The sequence below is a fragment of the Anomaloglossus baeobatrachus genome, chromosome 1 (genome assembly GCF_048569485.1).
Source record: "Anomaloglossus baeobatrachus isolate aAnoBae1 chromosome 1, aAnoBae1.hap1, whole genome shotgun sequence".
NCBI classification, from domain to species: Eukaryota; Metazoa; Chordata; class Amphibia; order Anura; family Aromobatidae; genus Anomaloglossus; species Anomaloglossus baeobatrachus.
Window position 1 is genome coordinate 630,498,245 of NC_134353.1, and position 10,131 is coordinate 630,508,375.

Here is a 10,131-nt window from a genome sequence, read left to right on the forward strand (position 1 = left end):
TGCGGAAAAGAAGTGACATGCAATTGTTTTTGCTGCGGGAATCCCGCAGCAAAACATGCAGCTGTCAAAATCCGCATAGTGCGCACAGCATTTTTTTTTCCCATAGGTTTTGCTGGTGAATCACTGCAGATATGTTATGAACATAACATGCAGCAAAACCGCAGGAAATCCGCGGCAAAAACCGGCAAGTGCGCACAGGGCCTAAGTCTGCACAAGATAAACTGAGCTCTGCTTTTACACTCTGCTCTTCACATAGATAACTTTTAATTATTCAAATTCATTATCGAGATATTTCAGACAAACCTTGTAAATCAACTATCCATTTGGAAAGTGGTAACTTAAAAAGGGGTAGGATCTCCACTGATCACCAGAATGGGGGCCCTTCTACAAGACTGTGGCCTGGAACATTTGAATTGAGTGGTAGGGACACTGGGGTAGGTCGGTTTCACACATCCGGCTTTTCGCCGGTTTGCCGGATCCGGCGCTCTCCCGTACAGACAATACAGTACAGTGACAGCGCTGTAACTTCCAAGTCACATGCGCCGGTCACATGACAGCACGTGACCGGCGCTTGTTGCGCTGTCACTGTACTGTAGTCACTGTATGGGAGAGCGCCGGATGCGTGAAACCGGCCTTAGTCGAGCGGCAGCATTCGGTGGTCCTCACATCTCTTCAGTGTTACATACTATTTTGGATCTTTTCTTGCTCTTATTTATTCCCAGAAAAGCGCTGCATTGCCTACAAGTCTCCGTATGCTGTGATCTCATGCTGAGTTTTTTGTTGCAGATTTGGTTTAGTTTATCGTGCAGATTGTTGCCCAAATCTGCATGTCTATCCTTATACCAGCAAAGTCAATAGAAATTCAGAAGTGTTCTGCGCACGTTGCTTCTTTTTTCCTTGTAGTTCTGGGTGCAGAAAAAAATCTGCAGCATGTCAATTATTTGTGTATTTTTTCCTGCCCTTCCAGGTATTGATTTCACAAAAAACGCATGCGGTTTTTGGTGCATTTTTATGCCATAAGGTGCTATTTTTTATGCAGAAAATTTCTGCACCTAATCTGCAGCGTGCGCACATAGCCTTATACCAACCTGTCGCTCAGCTAAAGGAGACAATTTACCCTTTAGGCCGGAGTTACACTTGTAAGGCTACTTTCACACATCCGGTTTTTGCTCTGCGGCACAATACGGCGTTCTGCAGAAAAACCGCGACCGTTTTTTTTTACGCCGGTTGCGGGTTTTTTTGCATAGACTTACATTAGTGCCGTATTGTGCCGCATGGGCTTGCGTTCGGTCCGGTTTTTGCCGCATGCGGCAGATTTAGCCGATGCCGCGGCCGGATGGAACGTTTCCTGGAACGTTTTTTGCTCCGGCAAAAAAAAAAACGCATCGCGCCGCATCCGGCCGCTGCGGCGCATTTTTCAATGCATGCCTATGGACGCCGGATGCGGCGCGATGCGGAAAAAAACGCATCCGGCCGCCGCATGTGGTTTCTTCCACTGCGCATGCTCAGTAGCGTGCCGCAACCGGAAAAAAACGGACAGCCCGCATGTAAAAACTTATGCAAAGGATGCGGTGTTTTCGCCGCATCCGTTGCATAGGTTTCACAGCCGGATTGAGCCGCATTGCAAAAACCGGATGTGTGAAAGTAGCCTTAGTGACTCGTGGAACCCGGCACGGCCTGTCGCTCTCAGGACAGAAGCGGGTCAGCTGCATAGAAATGCATGCAGCTGACCGGCTACTGTCCGGAGAGCCAAATCGACCTCCTGCCTTGTACTGATAAGAGGCAAATACCCCCAAAAGGTTTCTGCAAATGGAGCATCTGGTTTGGCTTTTAGCCTAAGTCATGTGGCATTACCCTTTAACGGATAAATATAGACTTTTAGGATTACTATTGCCAAAAGTGATTGCTTTGGCAATTATCAATTTGTGAGAGAAACAAAATTATAATCTTGTAGTTCTGATACCTTTTAATGGCTAAGTAAAATAAAATAAATGATGTTACAGAACAAGCTTGCGAGACATCTCAGGTCCCTTCATCAGGCATCGTATAACAAAATATGTGAAGAAACACAAATATATACACAAACAGAGCAGAGGGATGGTATAATAAATGGATATTTAAATAAACAAACACTGAGCTTATTTCTATTTCTTCACATATTTTGTCATACTGTGCCTGATGAAGAGACCTGAGATGTCTCGAAAGCTTGCTTTGTAACATCATTTATTTTATTTAGTTAGGCATTAAAAAGTATCACAACTACAAGAATATCATTTTGTTTCTATCACTGAGAGCAATCAATCATTTTTCAACTGGCTAACACCGTACCAAAACTTTCTTCTAAGTATTGCCACAAGATGGCACCTGGTTCTCTGAAGACCATTTGCATACAGGTTACTAAACATACACATTTTTTTTCAAGACATATTTTCTTTGACAGGCACATATCAGCAAAAAGAGAACATGTTGTTACATTCCATAAATTCCTCCGGATCTTACAATGCGACTGCTACATCATTTTCTTTTTTCATTGTCACAAAAATTTCAACTTCATAGAATTATCTTAATAATATCCTTTAATTTAACAAACTATTATTTTTGTTCATTTTAGTTGGTCCTTTGGATGCTCCCTGCCTTCAGTGTCCCTGCAATGTCTTCCAAACAATACCAAGCCGTGTGTTCAAATGCTTTAATTAACTGGGTGATTTCGGTCTGTGTGAAGCTTTGCTCAATAAATGTTCTCCACCTTTTGAAAAATCGTTTAGTGGACTTCTGCTTATGTTTCTCCAAGTTCAGTTTGACATACATCATTATCTCTTTTAGGGTATTGACCATTTTTGTATTTCTCGGAGTCCGTCTTATCAGCCAATTCCTAAGTAGACATTTTTTAACGGCAAGCAATACTACGTCTATTATATCGAGAATGTAAGCACTTGCTCCGTCAGTTTCCGTAGGGGCTTCTATTCACTGAAACAAACAGGCCTGAGGGGTGAAAGGAATAACTACTTTCCAAATTCTCAACATGTATGCCACCACTTTCTCCCATACCTCCCTCACATGTGGGCATTCCCATATGCAGTGAAACAGTTTTGCTCTATGGAGTCCGATACACATTTTTTTTAATTATCTCCTGTAATGGTTACCTTTTATTAGGGTCGGACTGGATCACCGGGGCACTGGGGAATCCCCCGGTAGGCCCCTGTGCCTTATATATTGCGGGGCGGCTGTACAGGGCCACGGGGTCAACTCTTTCTCAGGACCAGTGTTATTTGCGGGCAGCTGATTCAGGGCCCCCACGCTCCCCAGGAGGCCCTTCCAGTCTTTCAATCATAAACTGCATCGATAGTACAAGTTAAGTACTATGGCTGCAGTTTCTGGGGTTGCAGAATGACCTTTGTTGACATCACAGTCATGTAACTTGCCAAAGGTACTGCGCGTTCCAGGCCTATACATGTGTGATGCACAGGTACTGGAGACAGCGCCTCTCTTCAAATGTAGCGGCAGAACAGAGGCAGAGGAGCGCTCCTCTAAGCCCTGCACCGACATACAGTGGCCGTCATCACACTGCTGCCGGTGCTGCGGATGCAGAGATGAAGAGGACACGCAGGGCTGCAGAGAAGAGGTAAGGGCTCCATTAGGAGCCGAAGATGACATAGAATAATTTGAGATCAGGGGGCCGTGGTGGGGGAGTTATTACTTTACAAGTGACATTATGGGGTGGTGGGGGACTTTATGTGATAATGGGGCACAATATGGAACAAATAGAGACATGATGAGGCAGTGAGGGACATTATAGTTCAGTGAAGGACTTAATAGCGCATATTATAGAACAAATTGGGACATTATGGGGAAATGGGGACATTATGAAGTATATTCGGACATTATAGGTTAGTGGGGAACATTATAGAGTAAAATGTTACATTGTGGGGCAATGAGGGACATTGTGCAGCAAATTGAAATAGTATGAGGAAATTAAACAAATTGGTACATTATGGGGTAGTGGGGGACATTATAGAATAAATAAGGCCATTATGGGGAAATGGGGGACATTATGGAGAAAATTTATTAAAACATTATGGATCAATGGAGGATATTATGAAGCAAATTTGGACATTATGGGGGACATTATGAGGCAATTAGTAAGGGAATTGTGAAAGGCAGCATAGTATAATGAGGAGTGTGGGGGACTTTACGGAGAGAGTATGGGGGAGATATAGAAAGGGCACGTTTTGGGGGAACATTATGGAAAGGGGCACTTTGTGGGGCTATTTTGGAGAGGAGCAGCGTGTGGGGGGATATTTTGTGCTGGAAGCACACATTATTAAATAAAAAGGGGGGGGGCAGGAGGGGAGACATTTTGAAATAAAGGGGGCCAGGATGGGGGATATAATTGCTATATGGGGCAAGAACGAGGAAGATACATTATTGGTTTATGGTGGCATGTGAGGACATAATCAGTAATAGTGTGCCCCTACAGTAATTAAATAGGTTAATTTTGAGGAACTGTCTTCAATGGGGAAAACAAAAGTCTGATGTAGTGTAGAAATTGGGGGGAAAAGTGTGGAATGTTCTCTGGGAGTGATCAGCTATAGGTGACTGTGTGTTATTTTTGTAGTGTCGCGTCATGGCAGGAAGACGTGATAGCGGTTAGTGTTGGATGAAGAGGAAAAGCGATGAATAACCAGCTAGAGATGTCAGTGGTAAGTCAGTGTATTACATGTACAGACACTATACACCGAGCTCCTGTGTATAATGTCACTGGTGATCACTGTATTATCTATACGCTAACACTATATACAAAACTCCTGTGTATAATGTCACTGGTGATAATATTAGTGTTATTAGTATTGTGGTTTTTGTTCATAATTATTATTGTAGTATTGTTTGTTACTGTGTGGTAGTAATATGTTGTCTGGTCACGGTTTAGTGGTATTAGTCTCTTGTATATGGTATTATTTGGTCATTATGTTGTCTGGTCATAGTGAAGCGGTATTTCTCCCTTATATGTGGTAATATTTGGTTACCATGTGGTCTAATTATGATGTGGTTGTATTTGATCACTATAAGGTGGTAATATGTGGTCTGGTCACGGTGTAGCGGTATTTCTCCCTTGTAAGTGGTTGTATTCAGTTACTATGTGGTGGTAATATGTTGTCTGGTCACGGTGTGGTGGTATTTCTCCATTGTATGTGGTATTATTGGTCTTGGTATAGTGGACTGTGTTGCGTATGGAGGCTACTTTTTCTCTCCATCTATAAGGGGGAGATTATTTCTATTAGAGATCAAATACTTGAATGTTTAACCCCTCCCTGTCCTGTGATTATTACACTGTAACAAATATGCACTTACAGAGGTTCTCTGCTGAAAACAAGTAACCAACTTTTCTAAAGCTACGTGCACACGATCTGCATTTGGGCAGTATTTTACAGCAGTATTTGTAGGCAAAACCAGGAGTGGTAAAATCAGATGAAAAGTATCATAGAAACGCGGGCACCGCTTCTGTATTTTTCACCCACTCCTGATTTTGGCTACAAATACTGATGTAATATAATTACCAAATACTGAAAGTGTGAACGTGGTCTAAGCATAAGTGATAACTTATTCATCAGTGGAGGTCTGATTGCTGGGACCCACACTGATGGGCAAAATGTGCAACTTTTATCCCCATTGGAGCTCATGTCCTACTCGACCACTGATCCATTCATTCCCTCAGTGGCTGCGAGCGCTGCGCTTGTTTTTATGTGACTGCTCCACAGAGGATGAATGGAGCTGCGGTCACACACCCCACCCCACAGAGGATGAATGGAGCTGCGGTCACACATCCCACCCCACAGAGGATGAATGGAGTTGCGGTCACACATCCGACCTGTCACATTTTATAATGGGGATACAAGTGCTCTGTCAGGGATAAAAGTTCCACATTCTTCCGATCAGTGCAGTTTCCATTGGTCGGATTCCACCGATCAATAAGTTATCACCTGCCTAACCAGTGCATCCGTAATAACTTGTCACCAAAGAATCTATTTACTGTAAACTACAGTAATTGTACATCACAGTTATGGTGCGTACAGTAGATGTGCCGGAGCCGCCTGTGTTTTACAGTAAATGCTCCACTAAAATGGGGTCAGAGATAACAGTTAATTAGGTATTTGCATATCGCTGTAGGGTGGGCCCCCAGAGTCAATTCCCCCTGTGGGCCCCAGACACCCAAGTCCGACCCTGCCTGTTATTTATTTTCTCTGGTGGGGACCCTTTATTGCTGTTTTTTTCTGACCCAAGAGAGTTCTTTGGTGAGTGCATCATGTGGTATATCCTACAGGGGTCAGAGGTAGTTTGATACCCACCTCCTATTACCTACCTCCTTTAACTCTTAAGCCCCCGTCACATTTAACGACTTACCAGCGATCCCAAAAACGATGCGACCTGATAAGGATCCCTGGTAAGTCGCTGGGAGGTTGCTGGTGAGATGTCACAGTCAGACCTTACCAATGACGCAGTAACGATGAGCGACCTGTATAATGATGAGCGACCTGTATAGGAGGCTGTTGGTAGGTGTCAAACACAGCGATGCCTCATGCCCAGCAAAACATTGGCTTTGAAGAAAATAAACCAGAACAGTGTAAGCTACTTCTCCTGTCCAGAAGACTATTTTAATTTGCATACAAGTCATTACTTGCTTGTAGACCATAGCTATCACCCCATCATCGCTCTTGTTGACTGTAACTAACAACACTCAATAGTTAAAACTGGAAGGATACTCTAGAAAAAGCCACCCTTGCACCCCCTAGCCTTCTGCGTCCCACCCCCATGCTTTAATGTTCAGCTCTGCCAGATCAGATTGGCTATAGTATATAAGCACAAGCCCACCACAAACTCTCCAGGAAGCCACAAAGCATGGACAGAATATAAACTACAAGCAACAATATCTCCAGTAATGGTCAGGCAGCTGACTCACATAGACCTCCTGGAGACCCACAAAGTCTTCATATATGCAAAATGTAACAGTATATTGTAAATCTCTATATGAAAACAAAACTATTGCACCATGATACATGTTTAGCAGAAACTATTTACAGATGTAAAGTTTCCATAGGCTCAGCACAAGAGGCAACAGGCTGTACTGTTTATGGAATGCTGAACACTAATGGATACAATTAGGTCCTCTGCAGGGAAGATCCATCTGACTAGAGAAGCTCACATATTAGAGTGACCCCCTGACCCCACAGTCTATTTACATTAGAAATATAGAAAACATTGCAGGACTGTTCTCCAGTGTCAGATCATAGCAGCCCCAAATCGCAGACCTGAAACTATGGTATACAGCCACCTACCTTACACCTCTGGAATTTGTGGTGTTCTCAGTTTCGTTTCTCTGTGATCACTGCCACCCCCAGTTTCTCTTCCTGTAGTCTCTGCTCTCAGGGCTGCTTCCTCCTTTTCCCAGAAATCACGTGACCTGCCGAGCGCTCAGCACAGGCAGCAGCAGCCTGGCCAGCATCAGGGCAGTGTGGTGAGACATTGCTTTCCACCACGTTTGTTTGTTTGTTTGCATGACATGGCTTATTACCACATCATTTTCAGCCCAGCCTATTTTTCTGAACATTTGTCTTTGGGCACCTTGTGCATATACGATCTGTAATATAGTATAAGGAGTAACTCCATTATTGTGGTCAATATAATAATAATAATAATAATAAATAATAATATTTTGCATGCCACTCAGAACATCATGCCGTATATAAATAGGTAAATTCGTTACGGTTTTAACATAATGAAATAAAGAATTTGTTATTTTCTGTCTTGTGTGTGTTTTTCTTAAAGGGAACCGGTCACCAGATTTGGTGACTAAAGCTGCGGCCACCACCACCGGACTCTTATATACAGTATTCTAACATGCTGTATATAAGAGCCCAGGCCGCTGTGACCACATAAAAAGCACTTCATAATATTTACCTAACGATCACATGGTTGGCCATATGGGCGTCTCTGTTGTCCAGTGCCGACGCCTCCTCTTTCGGCCATCTTCGTCCTCTTTCTGAAGCCTGTGTGCATGACGCGTCTACGTCATACACACTCGCCGATCCTGCGCAGGTGCACTACAATTCTTTGATCTGCCCTGCTCAGGACCTGAATGCCGGCGAGTGTGGATGACGTCGGACGCGTCATGCACAGCGGCTAGAGAAGGAGCACAAACATGGACAAAAGAGGCGGCACCGTACAACGGAGACGCCCATAAGGCCCACCGCGCGACCGTTAGGTAGGTATTATAAAGTGTTTTTAGGTTATAACCCTGGCCTGGGCTCTTATATACAGCATACCTCCCAACTTTTAAAGAAGGAAAAGAGGGACAAAGAAATGTTTAGGCCACGCCCCCTAACCACACCCATTTCACAGTCACGCCCATATCCACTCCCCATCCACACCCATTCAGCATGGACACGCAGGCAGCCGGCGGGCCTCCAGCATGGACACGCAGGCAGCCGGCGGGCCTCCAGCACGGACACGCAGGCAGCCGGCGGGCCTCCAGCACGGACACGCAGGCAGCCGGCGGGCCTCCAGCACGGACACGCAGGCAGCCGGCGGGCCTCCAGCACGGACACGCAGGCAGCCGGCGGGCCTCCAGCACGGACACGCAGGCAGCCGGCGGGCCTCCAGCATGGACACGCAGGCAGCCGGCGGGCCTCCAGCATGGACACGCAGGCAGCCGGTGGGCCTCCAGCACGGACACGCAGGCAGCCGGCGGGCCTCCAGCACAAACACGCAGGCGGCCGGCGGGCCTCCAGCAGGGACACGCAGGCAGCCGGCGGGCCTTCAGCACGGAGAGGCAGGCAGCCGGCGGGCCCCAAGCATGGAGACGCAGGCAGCCGGTGGGCTTCCAGCACGGAGACGCAGGCAGCCGGCGGGCTTCCACCACGGAGATGCAGGCAGCCGGCGGGGCCTCCAGCACGGAGACGCAGGCAGCCACAGTGAGGCGGCCGGTCGCCCGCACAGTGAGGCGGCCGGTCGCCCGCACAGAGAGGCGGCCGTCCACCGCAGAGACAGGCGGCCGTCCACCGCAGAGACAGGCGGCCGTCCACCGCAGAGACAGGCGGCTGGCCGCCCGCACAGAGAGGCGGCCGGCCGCCCGCACAATGAGGCGGCGGGCCGCCCGCACAGACAGGCGGCGGGGGGCGCCCGCACAGACAGGTGGCGGGCCGCCGCACAGAGAGGCGCGGGCCGACCGCACAAAGAGGCGGCCCGAACAGAGAGGCGGCCGGTCGCCTTCACAGACAGGCGGCCGGCCGCCCGCAAAGACAGGCGGCTGGGGGCGCCCGCACAGACAGGTGGCGGGCCGCCGCACAGAGAGGCGCGGGCCGACCGCACAAAGAGGCGGCCCGAACAGAGAGGCGGCCGGTCGCCTTCACAGACAGGCGGCCGGCCGCCCCCCCCGCACAGACAGGCGGCAGGGGGGCGCCCGCACAGACAGGCGGCAGGGGGGCGCCCGCACAGACAGGCGGCAGGGGGCGCCCGCACAGACAGGCGGCGGGGGGCGCCCGCACAGACAGGCGGCGCCCGCACAGACAGGCGGCCGGCCGCACGCACAGAGAGGCGGCCGGCCGCACGCACAGAGAGGCGGCCGGCCGTCCGCACAGTGAGAAGGCGGGCCGCCCGCAGAGACAGGCGGCCGGCCGACCAGCACAGTGAGACGGCGGGCCGCCCGCACAGAGAGGCGGCCGTCCGCCCGCAGAGACAGGCGGCCGGCCGACCAGCACAGTGAGACGGCGGGCCGCCCGCACAGAGAGGCGGCCGTCCGCCCGCAGAGACAGGCGGCCGGCCGCCCGCACAGACAGGCGGCCGGCCACCCGCACAGAGAGGCGGCCGGCCGACCGCACAGACAGGCGGCCGGCCGACCGCACAGAGAGGCTCCGGCCGGGAGGGGAGGGGAGGGGAATCAGCGCTGGGGAGATTCTACATACCTTAGCAGCAGCACAGAGACAGAGACTAGTTTCGGGCAGCGCGCTCCTCTCTGTTCACGTGTTAGGATGGTAGGAGGGAAAAGCAGGGAGGCGGGGAGAGAGTGGGTGGGCGGAGCCCGGGAGACGGCCGTCCCGCTCGTGGCAACGGGACAAACAATGCAAAGCGTGATAGTCC

At 49.1% G+C, this 10,131-nt stretch overlaps 1 protein-coding gene across 2 annotated transcripts in view; it reads right to left on the minus strand.

Annotated features, from left to right (window-relative positions):
• IRF9 (interferon regulatory factor 9) overlaps positions 1-7,430 on the minus strand; it is a 66,693-nt gene extending 59,263 nt beyond the window's left edge. The window contains exons 1-2 of one of the 2 annotated variants that reach the window (XM_075319033.1): positions 7,332-7,430; positions 6,400-6,593 (exon numbers count right to left, since the gene is read on the minus strand). The gene's annotated coding sequence lies outside the window, so the exon portion shown is untranslated. The remainder of the gene's footprint in view (positions 1-6,399; positions 6,594-7,331) is intronic. The other variant, XM_075319030.1, reaches the window with a different exon arrangement.
• Positions 7,431-10,131: the final 2,701 nt, after the last annotated feature.